Genomic DNA, 25,521 nt, shown 5'->3' on the forward strand with positions numbered 1-25,521 from the left:
ATCCCAGCTCAGAACCTGGCTATATGCAAATTAGTCTGTCCCTGGCCCAGTGCATCATGGGAACAGGGCAGAACAAACTACCAAGCCAATTCTTCACCAGAAAGGAGACAAGCTTCCGGGGACCGGTTTCTGGCATTTCAGCCGTCGTCGGCCCGGCTTGCTTAAATCCTGATGGTGCAGTGAGCAAGGGACTCATGCCTGAGTATACCCTGCCACACCTATAGTGGCCAAAAACGATTCAGAAAAGGGGGTGGTGATGAACAGAGTGTCTGAATTAAGCAGACCACTCTTACCCAGTCCAAAGATCAGGGCTTGATCCATCACCATTATTTAGCTCACTGCACCATCCCAGCTCAGAACCTGGCTATATGCAAATTAGTCTGTCCCTGGCCCAGTGCATCATGGGAACAGGGCAGACCAAACTACCAAGCCAATTCTTCACCAGAAAGGAGACAAGCTTCCAGGGACCGGTTTCTGGCATTTCAGCCGTCGTCGGCCCGGCTTGCTTGAATCCTGATGGTGCAGTGAGCAAGGGACTCATGCCTGAGTATACCCTGCCACACCTATAGTGGCCAAAAACGATTCAGAAAAGGGGGTGGTGATGAACAGAGTGTCTGAATTAAGCAGACCACTCTTACCCAGTCCAAAGATCAGGGCTTGATCCATCACCGTTATTTAGCTCACTGCACCATCCCAGCTCAGAACCTGGCTATATGCAAATTAGTCTGTCCCTGGCCCAGTGCATCATGGGAACAGGGCAGACCAAACTACTAAGCCAATTCTTCACCAGAAAGGAGACAAGCTTCCGGGGACCGGTTTATGGCATTTCAGCCGTCGTCGGCCCGGCTTGCTTGAATCCTGATGGTGCAGTGAGCAAGGGACTCATGCCTGAGTATACCCTGCCACACCTATAGTGGCCAAAAACGATTCAGAAAAGGGGGTGGTGATGAACAGAGTGTCTGAATTAAGCAGACCACTCTTACCCAGTCCAAAGATCAGGGCTTGATCCATCACCGTTATTTAGCTCACTGCACCATCCCAGCTCAGAACCTGGCTATATGCAAATTAGTCTGTCCCTGGCCCAGTGCATCATGGGAACAGGGCAGACCAAACTACTAAGCCAATTCTTCACCAGAAAGGAGACAAACTTCCGGGGACCGGTTTATGGCATTTCAGCCGTCGTCGGCCCGGCTTGCTTGAATCCTGATGGTGCAGTGAGCAAGGGACTCATGTCTGAGTATACCCTGCCACACCTATAGTGGCCAAAAACGATTCAGAAAAGGGGGTGGTGATGAACAGAGTGTCTGAATTAAGCAGACCACTCTTACCCAGTCCAAAGATCAGGGCTTGATCCATCACCGTTATTTAGCTCACTGCACCATCCCAGCTCAGAACCTGGCTATATGCAAATTAGTCTGTCCCTGGCCCAGTGCATCATGGGAACAGGGCAGACCCAACTATAAAGCCAATTCTTCACCAGAAAGGAGACAAGCTTCCGGGGACCGGTTTCTGGCATTTCAGCCGTCGTTGGCCCGGCTTGCTTGAATCCTGATGGTGCAGTGAGCAAGTGACTCATATCTGAGTATACCCTGCCACACCTATAGTGGCCAAAAACGATTCAGAAAAGGGGGTGGTGATGAACAGAGTGTCTGAATTAAGCAGACCACTCTTACCCAGTCCAAAGATCAGGGCTTGATCCATCACCGTTATTTAGCTCACTGCACCATCCCAGCTCAGAACCTGGCTATATGCAAATTAGTCTGTCCCTGGCCCAGTGCATCATGGGAACAGGGCAGACCAAACTACCAAGCCAATTCTTCACCAGAAAGGAGACAAGCTTCCGGGGACCGGTTTCTGGCATTTCAGCCGTCGTCGGCCCGGCTTGCTTGAATCCTGATGGTGCAGTGAGCAAGGGACTCATGTCTGAGTATACCCTACCACACCTATAGTGGCCAAAAACGATTCAGAAAAGGGGGTGGTGATGAACAGAGTGTCTGAATTAAGCAGACCACTCTTACCCAGTCCAAAGATCAGGGCTTGATCCATCACCGTTATTTAGCTCACTGCAGCATCCCAGCTCAGAACCTGGCTATATGCAAATTAGTCTGTCCCTGGCCCAGTGCATCATGGGAACAGGGCAGACCAAACTACCAAGCCAATTATTCACCAGAAAGGAGACAAGCTTCCGGGGACCGGTTTCTGGCATTTCAGCCGTCGTCGGCCCGGCTTGCTTGAATCCTGATGGTGCAGTGAGCAAGGGACTCATGTCTGAGTATACCCTGCCACACCTATAGTGGCAAAAAACGATTCAGAAAAGGGGGTGGTGATGAACAGAGTGTCTGAATTAAGCAGACCACACTTACCCAGTCCAAAGATCAGGGCTTGATCCATCACCGTTATTTAGCTCACTGCACCATCCCAGCTCAGAACCTGGCTATATGCAAATTAGTCTGTCCCTGGCCCAGTGCATCATGGGAACAGGGCAGACCAAACTACCAAGCCAATTCTTCACCAGAAAGGAGACAAGCTTCTGGAGACCGGTTTCTGGCATTTCAGCCGTCGTCGGCCCAGCTTGCTTGAATCCTGATGGTGCAGTGAGCAAGGGACTCATGTCTGAGTATACCCTGCCACACCTATAGTGGCCAAAAACGATTCAGAAAAGGGGGTGGTGATGAACAGAGTGTCTGAATTAAGCAGACCACTCTTACCCAGTCCAAAGATCAGGGCTTGATTCATCACCGTTATTTAGCTCACCGCACCATCCCAGCTCAGAACCTGGCTATATGCAAATTAGTCAGTCCCTGGCCCAGTGCATCATGGGAACAGGGCAGAACAAACTACCAAGCCAATTCTTCACCAGAAAGGAGACAAGCTTCCGGGGACCGGTTTCTGGCATTTCAGCCGTCGTCGGCCCGGCTTGCTTAAATCCTGATGGTGCAGTGAGCAAGGGACTCATGCCTGAGTGTACCCTGCCACACCTATAGTGGCCAAAAACCATTCAGAAAAGGGGGTGGTGATGAACAGAGTGTCTGAATTAAGCAGACCACTCTTACCCAGTCCAAAGATCAGGGCTTGATCCATCACCATTATTTAGCTCACTGCACCATCCCAGCTCAGAACCTGGCTATATGCAAATTAGTCTGTCCCTGGCCCAGTGCATCATGGGAACAGGGCAGACCAAACTACCAAGCCAATTCTTCACCAGAAAGGAGACAAGCTTCCAGGGACCGGTTTCTGGCATTTCAGCCGTCGTCGGCCCGGCTTGCTTGAATCCTGATGGTGCAGTGAGCAAGGGACTCATGCCTGAGTATACCCTGCCACACCTATAGTGGCCAAAAACGATTCAGAAAAGAGGGTGGTGATGAACAGAGTGTCTGAATTAAGCAGACCACTCTTACCCAGTCCAAAGATCAGGGCTTGATCCATCACCGTTATTTAGCTCACTGCACCATCCCAGCTCAGAACCTGGCTATATGCAAATTAGTCTGTCCCTGGCCCAGTGCATCATGGGAACAGGGCAGACCAAACTACTAAGCCAATTCTTCACCAGAAAGGAGACAAGCTTCCGGGGACCGGTTTCTGGCATTTCAGCCGTCGTCGGCCCGGCTTGCTTGAATCCTAATGGTGCAGTGAGCAAGGGACTCATGTCTGAGTATACCCTGCCACACCTATAGTGGCCAAAAACGATTCAGAAAAGGGGGTGGTGATGAACAGAGTGTCTGAATTAAGCAGACCACTCTTACCCAGTCCAAAGATCAGGGCTTGATCCATCACCGTTATTTAGCTCACTGCACCATCCCAGCTCAGAACCTGGCTATATGCAAATTAGTCTGTCCCTGGCCCAGTGCATCATGGGAACAGGGCAGACCCAACTATAAAGCCAATTCTTCACCAGAAAGGAGACAAGCTTCCGGGGACCGGTTTCTGGCATTTCAGCCATCGTTGGCCCGGCTTGCTTGAATCCTGATGGTGCAGTGAGCAAGTGACTCATATCTGAGTATACCCTGCCACACCTATAGTGGCCAAAAACGATTCAGAAAAGGGGGTGGTGATGAACAGAGTGTCTGAATTAAGCAGACCACTCTTACCCAGTCCAAAGATCAGGGCTTGATCCATCACCGTTATTTAGCTCACTGCACCATCCCAGCTCAGAACCTGGCTATATGCAAATTAGTCTGTCCCTGGCCCAGTGCATCATGGGAACAGGGCAGACCGAACTACCAAGCCAATTCTTCACCAGAAAGGAGACAAGCTTCCGGGGACCGGTTTCTGGCATTTCAGCCGTCGTCGGCCCGGCTTGCTTGAATCCTGATGGTGCAGTGAGCAAGGGACTCATGTCTGAGTATACCCTACCACACCTATAGTGGCCAAAAACGATTCAGAAAAGGGGGTGGTGATGAACAGAGTGTCTGAATTAAGCAGACCACTCTTACCCAGTCCAAAGATCAGGGCTTGATCCATCACCGTTATATAGCTCACAGCAGCATCCCAGCTCAGAACCTGGCTATATGCAAATTAGTCTGTCCCTGGCCCAGTGCATCATGGGAACAGGGCAGACCAAACTACCAAGCCAATTATTCACCAGAAAGGAGACAAGCTTCCGGGGACCGGTTTCTGGCATTTCAGCCGTCGTCGGCCCGGCTTGCTTGAATCCTGATGGTGCAGTGAGCAAGGGACTCATGTCTGAGTATACCCTGCCACACCTATAGTGGCAAAAAACGATTCAGAAAAGGGGGTGGTGATGAACAGAGTGTCTGAATTAAGCAGACCACACTTACCCAGTCCAAAGATCAGGGCTTGATCCATCACCGTTATTTAGCTCACTGCACCATCCCAGCTCAGAACCTGGCTATATGCAAATTAGTCTGTCCCTGGCCCAGTGCATCATGGGAACAGGGCAGACCAAACTACCAAGCCAATTCTTCACCAGAAAGGAGACAAGCTTCCGGGGACCGGTTTCTGGCATTTCAGCGGTCGTCGGCCCGGCTTGCTTGAATCCTGATGGTGCAGTGAGCAAGGGACTCATGCCTGAGTATACCCTGCCACACCTATAGTGGCCAAAAACGATTCAGAAAAGGGGGTGGTGATGAACAGAGTGTCTGAATTAAGCAGACCACTCTTACCCAGTCCAAAGATCAGGGCTTGATTCATCACCGTTATTTAGCTCACCGCACCATCCCAGCTCAGAACCTGGCTATATGCAAATTAGTCTGTCCCTGGCCCAGTGCATCATGGGAACAGGGCAGAACAAACTACCAAGCCAATTCTTCACCAGAAAGGAGACAAGCTTCCGGGGACCGGTTTCTGGCATTTCAGCCGTCGTCGGCCCGGCTTGCTTAAATCCTGATGGTGCAGTGAGCAAGGGACTCATGCCTGAGTATACCCTGCCACACCTATAGTGGCCAAAAACGATTCAGAAAAGGGGGTGGTGATGAACAGAGTGTCTGAATTAAGCAGACCACTCTTACCCAGTCCAAAGATCAGGGCTTGATCCATCACCATTATTTAGCTCACTGCACCATCCCAGCTCAGAACCTGGCTATATGCAAATTAGTCTGTCCCTGGCCCAGTGCATCATGGGAACAGGGCAGACCAAACTACCAAGCCAATTCTTCACCAGAAAGGAGACAAGCTTCCAGGGACCGGTTTCTGGCATTTCAGCCGTCGTCGGCCCGGCTTGCTTGAATCCTGATGGTGCAGTGAGCAAGGGACTCATGCCTGAGTATACCCTGCCACACCTATAGTGGCCAAAAACGATTCAGAAAAGGGGGTGGTGATGAACAGAGTGTCTGAATTAAGCAGACCACTCTTACCCAGTCCAAAGATCAGGGCTTGATCCATCACCGTTATTTAGCTCACTGCACCATCCCAGCTCAGAACCTGGCTATATGCAAATTAGTCTGTCCCTGGCCCAGTGCATCATGGGAACAGGGCAGACCAAACTACTAAGCCAATTCTTCACCAGAAAGGAGACAAGCTTCCGGGGACCGGTTTATGGCATTTCAGCCGTCGTTGGCCCGGCTTGCTTGAATCCTGATGGTGCAGTGAGCAAGGGACTCATGTCTGAGTATACCCTGCCACACCTATAGTGGCCAAAAACGATTCAGAAAAGGGGGTGGTGATGAACAGAGTGTCTGAATTAAGCAGACCACTCTTACCCAGTCCAAAGATCAGGGCTTGATCCATCACCGTTATTTAGCTCACTGCACCATCCCAGCTCAGAACCTGGCTATATGCAAATTAGTCTGTCCCTGGCCCAGTGCATCATGGGAACAGGGCAGACCCAACTATAAAGCCAATTCTTCACCAGAAAGGAGACAAGCTTCCGGGGACCGGTTTCTGGCATTTCAGCCGTCGTTGGCCCGGCTTGCTTGAATCCTGATGGTGCAGTGAGCAAGTGACTCATATCTGAGTATACCCTGCCACACCTATAGTGGCCAAAAACGATTCAGAAAAGGGGGTGGTGATGAACAGAGTGTCTGAATTAAGCAGACCACTCTTACCCAGTCCAAAGATCAGGGCTTGATCCATCACCGTTATTTAGCTCACTGCACCATCCCAGCTCAGAACCTGGCTATATGCAAATTAGTCTGTCCCTGGCCCAGTGCATCATGGGAACAGGGCAGACCAAACTACCAAGCCAATTCTTCACCAGAAAGGAGACAAGCTTCCGGGGACCGGTTTCTGGCATTTCAGCCGTCGTCGGCCCGGCTTGCTTGAATCCTGATGGTGCAGTGAGCAAGGGACTCATGTCTGAGTATACCCTACCACACCTATAGTGGCCAAAAACGATTCAGAAAAGGGGGTGGTGATGAACAGAGTGTCTGAATTAAGCAGACCACTCTTACCCAGTCCAAAGATCAGGGCTTGATCCATCACCGTTATTTAGCTCACTGCAGCATCCCAGCTCAGAACCTGGCTATATGCAAATTAGTCTGTCCCTGGCCCAGTGCATCATGGGAACAGGGCAGACCAAACTACCAAGCCAATTATTCACCAGAAAGGAGACAAGCTTCCGGGGACCGGTTTCTGGCATTTCAGCCGTCGTCGGCCCGGCTTGCTTGAATCCTGATGGTGCAGTGAGCAAGGGACTCATGTCTGAGTATACCCTGCCACACCTATAGTGGCAAAAAACGATTCAGAAAAGGGGGTGGTGATGAACAGAGTGTCTGAATTAAGCAGACCACACTTACCCAGTCCAAAGATCAGGGCTTGATCCATCACCGTTATTTAGCTCACTGCACCATCCCAGCTCAGAACCTGGCTATATGCAAATTAGTCTGTCCCTGGCCCAGTGCATCATGGGAACAGGGCAGACCAAACTACCAAGCCAATTCTTCACCAGAAAGGAGACAAGCTTCTGGAGACCGGTTTCTGGCATTTCAGCCGTCGTCGGCCCAGCTTGCTTGAATCCTGATGGTGCAGTGAGCAAGGGACTCATGTCTGAGTATACCCTGCCACACCTATAGTGGCCAAAAACGATTCAGAAAAGGGGGTGGTGATGAACAGAGTGTCTGAATTAAGCAGACCACTCTTACCCAGTCCAAAGATCAGGGCTTGATTCATCACCGTTATTTAGCTCACCGCACCATCCCAGCTCAGAACCTGGCTATATGCAAATTAGTCAGTCCCTGGCCCAGTGCATCATGGGAACAGGGCAGAACAAACTACCAAGCCAATTCTTCACCAGAAAGGAGACAAGCTTCCGGGGACCGGTTTCTGGCATTTCAGCCGTCGTCGGCCCGGCTTGCTTAAATCCTGATGGTGCAGTGAGCAAGGGACTCATGCCTGAGTGTACCCTGCCACACCTATAGTGGCCAAAAACCATTCAGAAAAGGGGGTGGTGATGAACAGAGTGTCTGAATTAAGCAGACCACTCTTACCCAGTCCAAAGATCAGGGCTTGATCCATCACCATTATTTAGCTCACTGCACCATCCCAGCTCAGAACCTGGCTATATGCAAATTAGTCTGTCCCTGGCCCAGTGCATCATGGGAACAGGGCAGACCAAACTACCAAGCCAATTCTTCACCAGAAAGGAGACAAGCTTCCAGGGACCGGTTTCTGGCATTTCAGCCGTCGTCGGCCCGGCTTGCTTGAATCCTGATGGTGCAGTGAGCAAGGGACTCATGCCTGAGTATACCCTGCCACACCTATAGTGGCCAAAAACGATTCAGAAAAGAGGGTGGCGATGAACAGAGTGTCTGAATTAAGCAGACCACTCTTACCCAGTCCAAAGATCAGGGCTTGATCCATCACCGTTATTTAGCTCACTGCACCATCCCAGCTCAGAACCTGGCTATATGCAAATTAGTCTGTCCCTGGCCCAGTGCATCATGGGAACAGGGCAGACCAAACTACTAAGCCAATTCTTCACCAGAAAGGAGACAAGCTTCCGGGGACCGGTTTCTGGCATTTCAGCCGTCGTCGGCCCGGCTTGCTTGAATCCTAATGGTGCAGTGAGCAAGGGACTCATGTCTGAGTATACCCTGCCACACCTATAGTGGCCAAAAACGATTCAGAAAAGGGGGTGGTGATGAACAGAGTGTCTGAATTAAGCAGACCACTCTTACCCAGTCCAAAGATCAGGGCTTGATCCATCACCGTTATTTAGCTCACTGCACCATCCCAGCTCAGAACCTGGCTATATGCAAATTAGTCTGTCCCTGGCCCAGTGTATCATGGGAACAGGGCAGACCCAACTATAAAGCCAATTCTTCACCAGAAAGGAGACAAGCTTCCGGGGACCGGTTTCTGGCATTTCAGCCATCGTTGGCCCGGCTTGCTTGAATCCTGATGGTGCAGTGAGCAAGTGACTCATATCTGAGTATACCCTGCCACACCTATAGTGGCCAAAAACGATTCAGAAAAGGGGGTGGTGATGAACAGAGTGTCTGAATTAAGCAGACCACTCTTACCCAGTCCAAAGATCAGGGCTTGATCCATCACCGTTATTTAGCTCACTGCACCATCCCAGCTCAGAACCTGGCTATATGCAAATTAGTCTGTCCCTGGCCCAGTGCATCATGGGAACAGGGCAGACCGAACTACCAAGCCAATTCTTCACCAGAAAGGAGACAAGCTTCCGGGGACCGGTTTCTGGCATTTCAGCCGTCGTCGGCCCGGCTTGCTTGAATCCTGATGGTGCAGTGAGCAAGGGACTCATGTCTGAGTATACCCTACCACACCTATAGTGGCCAAAAACGATTCAGAAAAGGGGGTGGTGATGAACAGAGTGTCTGAATTAAGCAGACCACTCTTACCCAGTCCAAAGATCAGGGCTTGATCCATCACCGTTATATAGCTCACAGCAGCATCCCAGCTCAGAACCTGGCTATATGCAAATTAGTCTGTCCCTGGCCCAGTGCATCATGGGAACAGGGCAGACCAAACTACCAAGCCAATTATTCACCAGAAAGGAGACAAGCTTCCGGGGACCGGTTTCTGGCATTTCAGCCGTCGTCGGCCCGGCTTGCTTGAATCCTGATGGTGCAGTGAGCAAGGGACTCATGTCTGAGTATACCCTGCCACACCTATAGTGGCAAAAAACGATTCAGAAAAGGGGGTGGTGATGAACAGAGTGTCTGAATTAAGCAGACCACACTTACCCAGTCCAAAGATCAGGGCTTGATCCATCACCGTTATTTAGCTCACTGCACCATCCCAGCTCAGAACCTGGCTATATGCAAATTAGTCTGTCCCTGGCCCAGTGCATCATGGGAACAGGGCAGACCAAACTACCAAGCCAATTCTTCACCAGAAAGGAGACAAGCTTCCGGGGACCGGTTTCTGGCATTTCAGCGGTCGTCGGCCCGGCTTGCTTGAATCCTGATGGTGCAGTGAGCAAGGGACTCATGCCTGAGTATACCCTGCCACACCTATAGTGGCCAAAAATGATTCAGAAAAGGGGGTGGTGATGAACAGAGTGTCTGAATTAAGCAGACCACTCTTACCCAGTCCAAAGATCAGGGCTTGATCCATCACCGTTATTTAGCTCACTGCACCATCACAGCTCAGAACCTGGCTATATGCAAATTAGTCTGTCCCTGGCCCAGTGCATCATGGGAACAGGGCAGACCAAACTACCAAGCCAATTCTTCACCAGAAAGGAGACAAGCTTCCGGGGACCGGTTTCTGGCATTTCAGCCGTCGTCGGCCCGGCTTGCTTGAATCCTGATGGTGCAGTGAGCAAGGGACTCATGTCTGAGTATACCCTGCCACACCTATAGTGGACAAAAACGATTCAGAAAAGGGGGTGGTGATGAACAGAGTGTCTGAATTAAGCAGACCACTCTTACCCAGTCCAAAGATCAGGGCTTGATCCATCACCGTTATTTAGCTCACTGCACCATCCCAGCTCAGAACCTGGCTATATGCAAATTAGTCTGTCCCTGGCCCAGTGAATCATGGGAACAGGGCAGACCAAACTACCAAGCCAATTCTTCACCAGAAAGGAGACAAGCTTCTGGGGACCGGTTTCTGGCATTTCAGCCGTCGTCGGCCCGGCTTGCTTGAATCCTGATGGTGCAGTGAGCAAGGGACTCATGTCTGAGTATACCATGCCACACCTATAGTGGCCAAAAACGATTCAGAAAAGGGGGTGGTGATGAACAGAGTGTCTGAATTAAGCAGACCACTCTTACCCAGTCCAAAGATCAGGGCTTGATCCATCACCGTTATTTAGCTCACCGCACCATCCCAGCTCAGAACCTGGCTATATGCAAATTAGTCTGTCCCTGGCCCAGTGCATCATGGGAACAGGGCAGAACACACTACGAAGCCAATTCTTCACCAGAAAGGAGACAAGCTTCCGGGGACCGGTTTCTGGCATTTCAGCCGTCGTCGGCCCGGCTTGCTTGAATCCTGATGGTGCAGTGAGCAAGGGACTTATGTCTGAGTATACCCTGCCACACCTATAGTGGCCAAAAACGATTCAGAAAAGAGGGTGTGATGAACAGAGTGTCTGAATTAAGCAGACCACTCTTACCCAGTCCAAAGATCAGGGCTTGATCCATCACCGTTATTTAGCTCATTGCACCATCCCAGCTCAGAACCTGGCTATATGCAAATTAGTCTGTCCCTGGCCCAGTGCATCATGGGAACAGGGCAGACCAAACTACCAAGCCAATTCTTCACCAGAAAGGAGACAAGCTTCCGGGGACCGGTTTCTGGCATTTCAGCCGTCGTCGGCCCGGCTTGCTTGAATCCTGATGGTGCAGTGAGCAAGGGACTCATGCCTGAGTATACCCTGCCACACCTATAGTGGCCAAAAACGATTCAGAAAAGGGGGTGGTGATGAACAGAGTGTCTGAATTAAGCAGACCACTCTTACCCAGTCCAAAGATCAGGGCTTGATCCATCACCGTTATTTAGCTCACTGCACCATCCCAGCTCAGAACCTGGCTATATGCAAATTAGTCTGTCCCTGGCCCAGTGCATCATGGGAACAGGGCAGACCAAACTACCAAGCCAATTCTTCACCAGAAAGGAGACAAGCTTCCGGGGACCGGTTTCTGGCATTTCAGCCGTCGTCGGCCCGGCTTGCTTGAATCCTGATGGTGCAGTGAGCAAGGGACTCATGTCTGAGTATACCCTGCCACACCTATAGTGGACAAAAATGATTCAGAAAAGGGGGTGGTGATGAACAGAGTGTCTGAATTAAGCAGACCACTCTTACCCAGTCCAAAGATCAGGGCTTGATCCATCACCGTTATTTAGCTCACTGCACCATCCCAGCTCAGAACCTGGCTATATGCAAATTAGTCTGTCCCTGGCCCAGTGTATCATGGGAACAGGGCAGACCAAACTACCAAGCCAATTCTTCACCAGAAAGGAGACAAGCTTCTGGGGACCGGTTTCTGGCATTTCAGCCGTCGTCGGCCCGGCTTGCTTGAATCCTGATGGTGCAGTGAGCAAGGGATTCATGTCTGAGTATACCCTGCCACACCTATAGTGGCAAAAAACGATTCAGAAAAGGGGGTGGTGATGAACAGAGTGTCTGAATTAAGCAGACCACAGTTACCCAGTCCAAAGATCAGGGCTTGATCCATCACCGTTATTTAGCTCACTGCACCATCCCAGCTCAGAACCTGGCTATATGCAAATTAGTCTGTCCCTGGCCCAGTGCATCATGGGAACAGGGCAGACCAAACTACCAAGCCAACTCTTCACCAGAAAGGAGACAAGCTTCCGGGGACCGGTTTCTGGCATTTCAGCGGTCGTCGGCCCGGCTTGCTTGAATCCTGATGGTGCAGTGAGCAAGGGACTCATGCCTGAGTATACCCTGCCACACCTATAGTGGCCAAAAACGATTCAGAAAAGGGGGTGGTGATGAACAGAGTGTCTTAATTAAGCAGACCACTCTTACCCAGTCCGAAGATCAGGGCTTGATCCATCACCGTTATTTAGCTCACTGCACCATCCCAGCTCAGAACCTGGCTATATGCAAATTAGTCTGTCCCTGGCCCAGTGCATCATGGGAACAGGGCAGACAAACTACCAAGCCAATTCTTCACCAGAAAGGAGACAAGCTTCCGGGGACCGGTTTCTGGCATTTCAGCCGTCGTCGGCCCGGCTTGCTTGAATCCTTATGGTGCAGTGAGCAAGGGACTCATGTCTGAGTATACCCTGCCACACCTATAGTGGACAAAAACGATTCAGAAAAGGGGGTGGTGATGAACAGAGTGTCTGAATTAAGCAGACCACTCTTACCCAGTCCAAAGATCAGGGCTTGATCCATCACCGTTATTTAGCTCACTGCACCATCCCAGCTCAGAACCTGGCTATATGCAAATTAGTCTGTCCCTGGCCCAGTGTATCATGGGAACAGGGCAGACCAAACTACCAAGCCAATTCTTCACCAGAAAGGAGACAAGCTTCTGGGGACCGGTTTCTGGCATTTCAGCCGTCGTCGGCCCGGCTTGCTTGAATCCTGATGGTGCAGTGAGCAAGGGACTCATGTCTGAGTATACCATGCCACACCTATAGTGGCCAAAAACGATTCAGAAAAGGGGGTGGTGATGAACAGAGTGTCTGAATTAAGCAGACCACTCTTACCCAGTCCAAAGATCAGGGCTTGATCCATCACCGTTATTTAGCTCACCGCACCATCCCAGCTCAGAACCTGGCTATATGCAAATTAGTCTGTCCCTGGCCCAGTGCATCATGGGAACAGGGCAGAACAAACTACCAAGCCAATTCTTCACCAGAAAGGAGACAAGCTTCCGGGGACCGGTTTCTGGCATTTCAGCTGTCGTCGGCCCGGCTTGCTTGAATCCTGATGGTGCAGTGAGCAAGGGACTTATGTCTGAGTATACCCTGCCACACCTATAGTGGCCAAAAACGATTCAGAAAAGAGGGTGTGATGAACAGAGTGTCTGAATTAAGCAGACCACTCTTACCCAGTCCAAAGATCAGGGCTTGATCCATCACCGTTATTTAGCTCATTGCACCATCCCAGCTCAGAACCTGGCTATATGCAAATTAGTCTGTCCCTGGCCCAGTGCATCATGGGAACAGGGCAGACCAAACTACCAAGCCAATTCTTCACCAGAAAGGAGACAAGCTTCCGGGGACCGGTTTCTGGCATTTCAGCCGTCGTCGGCCCGGCTTGCTTGAATCCTGATGGTGCAGTGAGCAAGGGACTCATGCCTGAGTATACCCTGCCACACCTATAGTGGCTAAAAACGATTCAGAAAAGGGGGTGGTGATGAATAGAGTGTCTGAATTAAGCAGACCACTCTTACCCAGTCCAAAGATCAGGGCTTGATCCATCACCGTTATTTAGCTCACTGCACCATCCCAGCTCAGAACCTGGCTATATGCAAATTAGTCTGTCCCTGGCCCAGTGCATCATGGGAACAGGGCAGACCAAACTACCAAGCCAATTCTTCACCAGAAAGGAGACAAGCTTCCGGGGACCGGTTTCTGGCATTTCAGCCGTCGTCGGCCCGGCTTGCTTGAATCCTGATGGTGCAGTGAGCAAGGGACTCATGTCTGAGTATACCCTGCCACATCTATAGTGGACAAAAACGATTCAGAAAAGGGGGTGGTGATGAACAGAGTGTCTGAATTAAGCAGACCACTCTTACCCAGTCCAAAGATCAGGGCTTGATCCATCACCGTTATTTAGCTCACTGCACCATCCCAGCTCAGAACCTGGCTATATGCAAATTAGTCTGTACCTGGCCCAGTGTATCATGGGACCAGGGCAGACCAAACTACCAAGCCAATTCTTCACCAGAAAGGAGACAAGCTTCTGGGGACCGGTTTCTGGCATTTCAGCCGTCGTCGGCCCGGCTTGCTTGAATCGTGATGGTGCAGTGAGCAAGGGACTCATGTCTGAGTATACCATGCCACACCTATAGTGGCCAAAAACGATTCAGAAAAGGGGGTGGTGATGAACAGAGTGTCTGAATTAAGCAGACCACTCTTACCCAGTCCAAAGATCAGGGCTTGATCCATCACCGTTATTTAGCTCACCGCACCATCCCAGCTCAGAACCTGGCTATATGCAAATTAGTCTGTCCCTGGCCCAGTGCATCATGGGAACAGGGCAGAACAAACTACCAAGCCAATTCTTCACCAGAAAGGAGACAAGCTTCCGGGGACCGGTTTCTGGCATTTCAGCCGTCGTCGGCCCGGCTTGCTTAAATCCTGATGGTGCAGTGAGCAAGGGACTCATGCCTGAGTATACCCTGCCACACCTATAGTGGCCAAAAACGATTCAGAAAAGGGGGTGGTGATGAACAGAGTGTCTGAATTAAGCAGACCACTCTTACCCAGTCCAAAGATCAGGGCTTGATCCATCACCGTTATTTAGCTCACTGCACCATCCCAGCTCAGAACCTGGCTATATGCAAATTAGTCTGTCCCTGGCCCAGTGCATCATGGGAACAGGGCAGACCAAACTACCAAGCCAATTCTTCACCAGAAAGGAGACAAGCTTCCGGGGACCGGTTTCTGGCATTTCAGCCGTTGTCGGCCCGGCTTGCTTGAATCCTGATGGTGCAGTGAGCAAGGGACTCATGCCTGAGTATACCCTGCCACACCTATAGTGGCCAAAAACGATTCAGAAAAGGGGGTGGTGATGAACAGAGTGTCTGAATTAAGCAGACCACTCTTACTCAGTCCAAAGATCAGGGCTTGATCCATCACCGTTATTTAGCTCACTGCACCATCCCAGCTCAGAACCTGGCTATATGCAAATTAGTCTGTCCCTGGCCCAGTGCATCATGGGAACAGGGCAGACCAAACTACCAAGCCAATTCTTCACCAGAAAGGAGACAAGCTTCCGGGGACCGGTTTCTGGCATTTCAGCCGTCGTCGGCCCGGCTTGCTTGAATCCTGATGGTGCAGTGAGCAAGGGACTCATGTCTGAGTATACCCTGCCACACCTATAGTGGCAAAAAACGATTCAGAAAAGGGGGTGGTGATGAACAGAGTGTCTGAATTAAGCAGACCACACTTACCCAGTCCAAAGATCAGGGCTTGATCCATCACCGTTATTTAGCTCACTGCACCATCCCAGCTCAGAACCTGGCTATATGCAAATTAGTCTGTCCCTGGCCCAGTGCATCATGGGAACAGGGCAGACCAAACTACCAAGCCAATTCTTCACCAGAAAGGAGACAAGCTTCCGGGGACCGGTTTCTGGCATTTCAGCGGTCGTCGGCTCGGCTTGCTTGAATCCTGATGGTGCAGTGAGCAAGGGACTCATGCCTGAGTATACCCTGCCACACCTATAGTGGCCAAAAACGATTCAGAAAAGGGGGTGGTGATGAACAGAGTGTCTGAATTAAGCAGACCACTCTTACCCAGTCCAAAGATCAGGGCTTGATCCATCACCGTTATTTAGCTCACTGCACCATCCCAGCTCAGAACCTGGCTATATGCAAATTAGTCTGTCCCTGGCCCAGTGCATCATGGGAACAGGGCAGACCAAACTACCAAGCCAATTCTTCACCAGAAAGGAGACAAGCTTCCGGGGACCGGTTTCTGGCATTTCAGCCGTCGTCGGCCCGGCTTGCTTGAATCCTGATGGTGCAGTGAGCAAGGGACTCATGTCTGAGTATACCCTGCCACACCTATAGTGGACACAAACGATTCAGAAAAGGGGGTGGTGATGAACAGAGTGTCTGAATTAAGCAGACCACTCTTACCCAGTCCAAAGATCAGGGCTTGATCCATCACCGTTATTTAGCTCACTGCACCATCCCAGCTCAGAACCTGGCTATATGCAAATTAGTCTGTCCCTGGCCCAGTGTATCATGGGAACAGGGCAGACCAAACTACCAAGCCAATTCTTCACCAGAAAGGAGACAAGCTTCTGGGGACCGGTTTCTGGCATTTCAGCCGTCGTCGGCCCGGCTTGCTTGAATCCTGATGGTGCAGTGAGCAAGGGACTCATGTCTGAGTATACCATGCCACACCTATAGTGGCCAAAAACGATTCAGAAAAGGGGGTGGTGATGAACAGAGTGTCTGAATTAAGCAGACCACTCTTACCCAGTCCAAAGATCAGGGCTTGATCCATCACCGTTATTTAGCTCACCGCACCATCCCAGCTCAGAACCTGGCTATATGCAAATTAGTCTGTCCCTGGCCCAGTGCATCATGGGAACAGGGCAGAACAAACTACCAAGCCAATTCTTCACCAGAAAGGAGACAAGCTTCCGGGGACCGGTTTCTGGCATTTCAGCCGTCGTCGGCCCGGCTTGCTTGAATCCTGATGGTGCAGTGAGCAAGGGACTTATGTCTGAGTATACCCTGCCACACCTATAGTGGCCAAAAACGATTCAGAAAAGAGGTTGTGATGAACTGAGTGTCTGAATTAAGCAGACCACTCTTACCCAGTCCAAAGATCAGGGCTTGATCCATCACCGTTATTTAGCTCATTGCACCATCCCAGCTCAGAACCTGGCTATATGCAAATTAGTCTGTCCCTGGCCCAGTGCATCATGGGAACAGGGCAGACCAAACTACCAAGCCAATTCTTCACCAGAAAGGAGACAAGCTTCCGGGGACCGGTTTCTGGCATTTCAGCGGTCGTCGGCCCGGCTTGCTTGAATCCTGATGGTGCAGTGAGCAAGGGACTCATGCCTGAGTATACCCTGCCACACCTATAGTGGCCAAAAACGATTCAGAAAAGGGGGTGGTGATGAACAGAGTGTCTGAATTAAGCAGACCACTCTTACCCAGTCCAAAGATCAGGGATTGATCCATCACCGTTATTTAGCTCACTGCACCATCCCAGCTCAGAACCTGGCTATATGCAAATTAGTCTGTCCCTGGCCCAGTGCATCATGGGAACAGGGCAGACCAAACTACCAAGCCAATTCTTCACCAGAAAGGAGACAAGCTTCCGGGGACCGGTTTCTGGCATTTCAGCCGTCGTCGGCCCGGCTTGCTTGAATCCTGATGGTGCAGTGAGCAAGGGACTCATGTCTGAGTATACCCTGCCACACCTATAGTGGACAAAAACGATTCAGAAAAGGGGGTGGTGATGAACAGAGTGTCTGAATTAAGCAGACCACTCTTACCCAGTCCAAAGATCAGGGCTTGATCCATCACCGTTATTTAGCTCACTGCACCATCCCAGCTCAGAACCTGGCTATATGCAAATTAGTCTGTCCCTGGCCCAGTGTATCATGGGAACAGGGCAGACCAAACTACCAAGCCAATTCTTCACCAGAAAGGAGACAAGCTTCTGGGGACCGGTTTCTGGCATTTCAGCCGTCGTCGGCCCGGCTTGCTTGAATCCTGATGGTGCAGTGAGCAAGGGACTCATGTCTGAGTATACCATGCCACACCTATAGTGGCCAAAAACGATTCAGAAAAGGGGGTGGTGATGAACAGAGTGTCTGAATTAAGCAGACCACTCTTACCCAGTCCAAAGATCAGGGCTTGATCCATCACCGTTATTTAGCTCACCACACCATCCCAGCTCAGAACCTGGCTATATGCAAATTAGTCTGTCCCTGGCCCAGTGCATCATGGGAACAGGGCAGAACAAACTACTAAGCCAATTCTTCACCAGAAAGGAGACAAGCTTCCGGGGACCGGTTTCTGGCATTTCAGCCGTCGTCGGCCCGGCTTGCTTAAATCCTGATGGTGCAGTGAGCAAGGGACTCATGCCTGAGTATACCCTGCCACACCTATAGTGGCCAAAAACGATTCAGAAAAGGGGGTGGTGATGAACAGAGTGTCTGAATTAAGCAGACCACTCTTACCCAGTCCAAAGATCAGGGCTTGATCCATCACCGTTATTTAGCTCACTGCACCATCCCAGCTCAGAACCTGGCTATATGCAAATTAGTCTGTCCCTGGCCCAGTGCATCATGGGAACAGGGCAGACCAAACTACCAAGCCAATTCTTCACCAGAAAGGAGACAAGCTTCCGGGGACCGGTTTCTGGCATTTCAGCCGTCGTCGGCCCGGCTTGCTTGAATCCTGAAGGTGCAGTGAGCAAGGGACTTATGTCTGAGTATACCCTGCCACACCTATAGTGGCCAAAAACGATTCAGAAAAGAGGGTGTGATGAACAGAGTGTCTGAATTAAGCAGACCACTCTTACCCAGTCCAAAGATCAGGGCTTGATCCATCACCGTTATTTAGCTCATTGCACCATCCCAGCTCAGAACCTGGCTATATGCAAATTAGTCTGTCCCTGGCCCAGTGCATCATGGGAACAGGGCAGACCAAACTACCAAGCCAATTCTTCACAAGAAAGGAGACAAGCTTCCGGGGACCGGTTTCTGGCATTTCAGCCGTCGTAGGCCCGGCTTGCTTGAATCCTGATGGTGCAGTGAGCAAGGGACTCATGTCTGAGTATACCCTGCCACACATATAGTGGCCAAAAACGATTCAGAAAAGGGGGTGGTGATGAACAGAGTGTCTGAATTAAGCAGACCACTCCTACCCAGTCCAAAGATCAGGGCTTGATCCATCACCGTTATTTAGCTCACTGCACCATCCCAGCTCAGAACCTGGCTATATGCAAATTAGTCTGTCCCTGGCCCAGTGCATCATGGGAACAGGGCAGACCAAACTACCAAGCCAATTCTTCACCAGAAAGGAGACAAGCTTCCGGGGACCGGTTTCTGGCATTTCAGCCGTCGTCGGCCCGGCTTGCTTGAATCCTAATGGTGCAGTGAGCAAGGGACTCATGCCTGAGTATACCCTGTGTAGGAGAGTAGGGTCTGCTATCCTATGGTCACCCCAAATTTTTGCTTTTTGCTTCACTGGTTTCTGACTTAATGTGGCTGTGGGCCTGCTAATCAGACCCACAGCCTGCTGTTCTCTCTCTAAATTACTGCCAATGCACTTTAGGTGCATTACGAATTGGAACTGGTTCACCTTATGAGCCCCTGTATTAGTGCACCCTAGGTGCCCAGGGCATAGGTGTATCCAAGGCCTACCAGGGGCTGCAGCATGTATTGTGCCACCCCTGGCCTGGCCTCCATATTTGACACAACTGGCTGATCACTCAGCTGGGGTAAGTCGGTGTAACCACCTCTTACTTAGGTACAGTATGTCTGTGCCTAACCCTAAACTGGACACATATGTTCCTATCAGCCACTCCTATGGAAGGCCTCATCAATCCTGGAGGCAGAGTGCTTGGAAATATGTGAGATGGTGCTCTGGCATGAGCTGAGCCTGTCTGCAGCTGTCGGGAACAACTCCCTAAGCTGTTCCGGGATATTGCCATACCATATACTCTTAAGTGCATTATAATCCTCGCGGTTAAATGCTATCTTTGGTTTGGCTTTATCAAAACATGTCGAGTAAGGTGTCATACGAATTGGAATACTATCCCCTCGCCAATTCTGGCGACGGGGATAGCATTCCACCCTTCTAGAGGGACACGACATGTGTGTAGCCTTAACCCCGGTTAAAGTTAAACAGAGCCTCAGCTTCACAAAATGGACGCTGCCACCACAGACACAAGTCTGGCCTCCTGCTGCTGACCGAAACTCGGCAGATGGTGGCCTGGACAAAGGGTTTCCTGCCTTGGGAGGTGCGAGCACCACCCCAGACAGGATTTTGTGTATTGGGTAGGACAGGGCTGAATAGAATCAGACATGCCCGGGGCACACAAGGTGTCCCCGTGCATAGGCCAGTCCAAACCGGTTCTGGGGCCTACCAGCCCCAGTCCTGGCGTGGAGCTGGACAAAGGAAAGGGGGTGTAACCGCCCCCCTTCCTGGTTCCTCCCAGAGGACCTAGTAGGTGATCCACCCCCAGTTTCGGAATAAGAGGGGGAGCAGTGCCATTGCACAGCAGATCATCCCGAAATCAACTTTAAACAAGAAGAAGACTGGACTTCGACATTCTGCTGCACAGAAGACTGAAGAGAATCTCCCTTGTGGCCTAGGAGTGGCCACCCTGTGAACACAGGTACCAACCAGCAACTCGACGTCTGCTTTGCCGCCGCCTCCCGCCGGAGACCGAGCCCAGAGCCCGACAAGAACCAGACTCCCAGACCTCTCAGAGCCCGATCCACAGTCCCTGCGAAGAAGGGACCCGTGGAGGCACCGAGTGACGTGGGACCGGACCTCTTGAAAGACACTCGAAAAGCTGACTGCGCAGCTTCTGAGGCATCCTCGACGTTGTGCTCTGGGGATTGAGAACCCCCACCACCGAGCAGCCCTTGCACCGAAGATCAGCCCTCCAGCATCTCCACGATCTGCGTGGGGCCCTTTTGCATTGTGCCACTCGACGCGCCATCCCGGCCACTAGCCACGCGGCCAGCGGCCATCTTGGCGACGAACCCAAAGATTTACACAGCAGGTCTGATTGCTCCAGACCTACCCAAGCTCCTGTGAAAAGGAGCACCCGCTCTGACCTTGCTGGTCCGAGTGAACAGCATCTTTCAACTTCTGCGTGGCTTGCATTTGCCAAGGCCTGTTTGCTCCGATCAGGTCGCCGACACCGCCAACAGCGAGAAGCCTACGTGGGACAGCTCGTGACCGACTCCTGGACGTCCTCGACCCCGGGTATCCACGTGGCTGCAGAAAGAAGCTACCCGACAACGCCTGTTTGCACCCGACATCGCCTGGTCCCAATCTGGTTCCACGGTAGTCACTGGCTAGTGACTTTGAACACTGTCCCCTCTGCTTTCAGGTCTTCACATCTTCAGATCCACCCTTGGATCCACCGGAACTCTTCTCATCGAGCCGCCTGCAGCATCTTCAGCTCCAAGCACCATCGACCAGCGTGACGAAACCCGACACAGCTTCGACCCTGTGCACCCGCTTCCTGTGGGTGAGGTAACTCAGCTCCGCCGGTGCTCCTGCACTGGTACACATCCCAAGGGCCTGTGTTTTAAGTTTCAGCTCCGTAGGTCACTCGGAAGGTTCCTAACTTTCTAACTTTGTGCTTTTTACGCACCATAGACTTTGCATTGAGAAGTGCGTGCACTTTGAACACTGCACCCGAGTCCCGTGGGCCTTTCCCGACTTAGTTAACTCCAGTCTCGAATAGCTCCAGCGATTCCGAAGGCCCTAGGCCTCTTCACTTTCCTCCTGGTATCTCTTATACCACTTTCTTAGTATATGGTTTAGGTGGCCCCTAGGGCTCATCCATATTGTGCAACTTTTGTGTATTTTAAACTGTCTTGTGATTTAACGCTTGTGCTTCTGTGCTCATAAAGAGTCCAGGGGATTTTATAGTTAATAAATCAATATATATTTTCAATATATATCTGTGTGGTGTCCCTTTCATTTGGTATTCAAGGGGGTTGTGTATGGTATAACAGCTGGCTTCACATGCCTTTCAGAGTTTAGCCTAAGACTGCTTTGTCCACGTTACCACTAGGATAACTGGTCTACAAGGTTGAATTACAACCATCATCATAAGGGTTGCTTGGCATGGTACAAAGTGATCACTAAGAATTAGTGAGCATTATATACCAGGCCAACTTCTCACATTGGTGAGCAGCGGATTGGGATCTGAGCTTGCTGTTGTTTTACCATTACAATCTTTGAGATTATCATTTGAAAGATCATACAGGTACCTGCTAGGTACATATAAAACAAGACTAGTATACTTAAGTTCTACTGAACTTAGTTGTTGTAGAGCAAAGGGAGTAGCACACCCTAGCTACAACTACTAGATAGGTTTAGTAGGTAAACACCAGTGTAGGTAGATTGCAACACATCCACCCACACTAGAGCAATGTCTGGAACAGAGGGGTCCAGTGGACTTACTCCTGTTGAGAGTGACCCTCCAAGGGCACCATCCCAGTTTGCTATTTTTCCCTTTAAGGAATTAAGACAGCTTTGTGTCTTAAGGGGTCTGAAGACAGGGCCTTCCCCTACTACAGACCACCTAAGAGAGCTCTTGGATCAGTCTGAGGCTCTAAAGACCTCTAAAGCAAACCCCACAGGGGATGCTGAAGGAGGCCATCCTTCAGAGGATGACACTGTAGACCCCCCTGCCCCTATCATCCTGGTAGATGAGGAAGCCTCCACCACTGGAGCTCCTCAGGTAGATGTAGAGGAAGACGAGGAAGAGGAGGAGGAGGTGGAAAGCAGTGAGTCAGATGATGACAGAGATAGTCAGGTACTGGTCAGTAGACTGAACCAGGCTAACTTAAGTCAACTTGGGAATGAATCAGGTAACAACCCATTCAGACCCCCAGGTGGACTTAACCAGGAGCCTAGGAGGAGAAGGATTCACTCAGGTGACTCTGACAACTCCTATGCTTCTAGAGGTTCTCATGGTCACTCCAGAAGGAGGATGACTAGCCCTCAGAGAAGGGAACATGAGACCAAATTGAGAGAATCTCAAATTAGAGAGGCTGAATTGAGAGTCCAGAGACAAGAGTTAGAGATTGCCCTGGCCCAAGAGAAACTTGCTAGAGCAAGACAGCCTAGAGAGAGTGGGGTAATAGAACCCACTGGTGGCAGCAATATCCACAAGGATAAAGACAGGTCTTTTGATAATAGAAACCTGAGTAAGATTGTGCCCCCCTACAAAGCTGGGGATGATATCCATAAATGGATTACTGCAATGGAGAGAGCCTGCAGAGTACAGCAGATTCCTCAGGAGCAGTGGGCAGCAATCTTGTGGCTCTCCTTTGAAGGTAGAGGCAGAGACAGACTCCTCACAGTTAGTGATGGGGATTCTAGAAACTACCTGGTCCTGAAGAGTGCTCTGATTGATGGGTTAGGCTTAACCACTGAACAGTACAGGTTAATGTTCAGAGATACCCAGAAGACACAGACTCAGGACTGGTCTGAATTTGTTGAGTGTGCCACTAAGGCTCTGGAGGGATGGTTGCTGGGAAGCAAGGTTACAGACTATGAAGGATTGTATAATTTGCTGATGAGAGAACAAATTTTAAATAATTGTCAGAACCAGCAGTTGCATCAACATTTGGTTGACTCAGATTTGACCTCTCCCCAAGAATTGGGAAAGAGGGCAGATAAATGGGTAAGAACCAGAGTTAAGCAAAAGAACCAGAACCAGAACCAGGGTGGTGACCAGAAGAAAACAGACCAGAAGGGTGGGGAGCAGAAAGCTAAAGACCAGAAGTCTTCAACAGGGCCCCAAACTGAGACAGAGGGTGGGTCCCAAACTTCCAAGAAGAAGAAGAAAGAAGGTCAGAAGAAACCCTGGTGTAAAACTTGTAAGAACACCTCTCACTGGACAAGTGAGTGTAAAAAGGGTGGAGCCCCCAGCACTGCAGCCCCTAAGGCACCTGCACCCACTAGTACAGTTAGCAGTGCTGGTCCTCAAGCCAAGGGATTAGTGGGAATCACTTTGGGAACTGAAGGAGATTCTGACCTAGTCAGAACTCTTACACAGGCTGTTCTGGTTTGTGAAGGGGACATAGATTTGACCCCTGACATAAGTCCCAGTAACCTGGGCAAATACAGACAGACACCTTTGATTAACAACAAAGAGGCTCAAGCTTACAGGGACACATGTGCCAGTGTCACTATGGTGACACCTAACTTTGTGGACCCTGGACAATACATGCCAGGCGATGATTACCTGGTGACCAATGCCAGCAATGTCACTACTACACATAGTGTGGCACTTGTTAACTTTTCCTGGGGAGGGGTAACTGGCCTAAAGAAAGTTGTGGTTAGTGCTGATCTCCCAGTAGAATGTTTGTTGGGCAATGACCTGGAGAACTCTCTATGGTCAGAAGTTGAGTACAGGACTCATGCAGAGATGTTAGGGATATCATCACATGTCCTTGCTGTGACCAGGTCACAGGCCAAAAAGTGCCTCTCTGAACCTCAGGTCTTGGATCCTGGAACAATGGACCAAGTACCTCCCAAGAAGAAGAACAGGAGGGTTAAGGCTGCGCCTTCCCAACTGCCTACAAGTGAGGATCAGGCTTCACAGGAAACTGATCTTGAGACCCCTGAAGGAACTGTCCCTGAAGAACTTGAACCTGATCAGGTTGAGTTTCTGGGGACAGGGGGACCTTCTAGGGCAGACTTGGGGCAGGCTCAGTTAACCTGTCCTTCTCTTGAACCCCTCAGACAGCAGGCTGCTGCTGAGGCTGCTGGGAATGCTCAAGGTGCCCATAAAGTATATTGGGACGATGGACTCCTTTATTCAGAGGCTAGAGACCCCAAGCCTGGTGCTACCAGGAGGTTGGTTATACCTCTGCAATTTAGGGGCTTCCTACTCACCTTGGCCCATGATATTCCTTTAGCAGGACACCTAGGCCAGAACAAGACTTGGGACAGGCTTGTCCCTCACTTTCACTGGCCTCACATGTCTGAAGACACCAAGGAGTTTTGTCGCTCCTGTGAAACCTGCCAAGCCAGTGGTAAAGCAGGTGGAACAACAAAGGCCCCCCTGATACCACTACCTGTGGTGGGGGTTCCCTTTGAAAGAGTGGGGATTGATATTGTTGGTCCAATGGATCCCCCTACAGCATCTGGGCACAGATTCATACTGGTGGTAGTGGATCATGCCACCAGGTACCCAGAGGCAATTCCCCTTAGGACCACAACAGCTCCTGTTGTGGCCAGGGCCTTACTTGGAGTTTTCTCCAGAGTGGGGTTTCCTAAGGAGGTAATATCAGATAGAGATACCAACCTCATGTCTGGATATTTGACAGCTATGTGGAAGGAATGTGGTGTCAACTACAAGTTCACCACTCCTTATCACCCACAATGCAATGGGCTTGTTGAAAGATTTAACAAGACCCTAAAGGGCATGATTAAAGGATTACCTGAAAAGCTCAGGCGAAGATGGGACATCCTTCTGCCCTGCCTTTTGTTCGCTTACAGAGAGGTCCCTCAAAAGGGGGTTGGCTTCAGCCCCTTTGAATTGTTGTTTGGGCACCCTGTAAGAGGACCCCTGTGTCTAGTGAAGGAAGGATGGGAGTTACCTCTCAAAAAGCCTAAGCAAGACATAGTGGACTATGTACTTGGTCTCCGCTCCAGGATGGCAGAGTACATGGAAAAGGCATCCAAAAACCTTGAGGCTAGCCAAGAATTACAAAAAGCTTGGCATGACCAAAAGGCTGTCCTTGTTGAATTTCAGCCTGGACAG

The sequence above is a fragment of the Lissotriton vulgaris genome, chromosome 4_1 (genome assembly GCF_964263255.1).
Source record: "Lissotriton vulgaris chromosome 4_1, aLisVul1.2, whole genome shotgun sequence".
In the NCBI taxonomy this organism is placed as follows: domain Eukaryota; kingdom Metazoa; phylum Chordata; class Amphibia; order Caudata; family Salamandridae; genus Lissotriton; species Lissotriton vulgaris.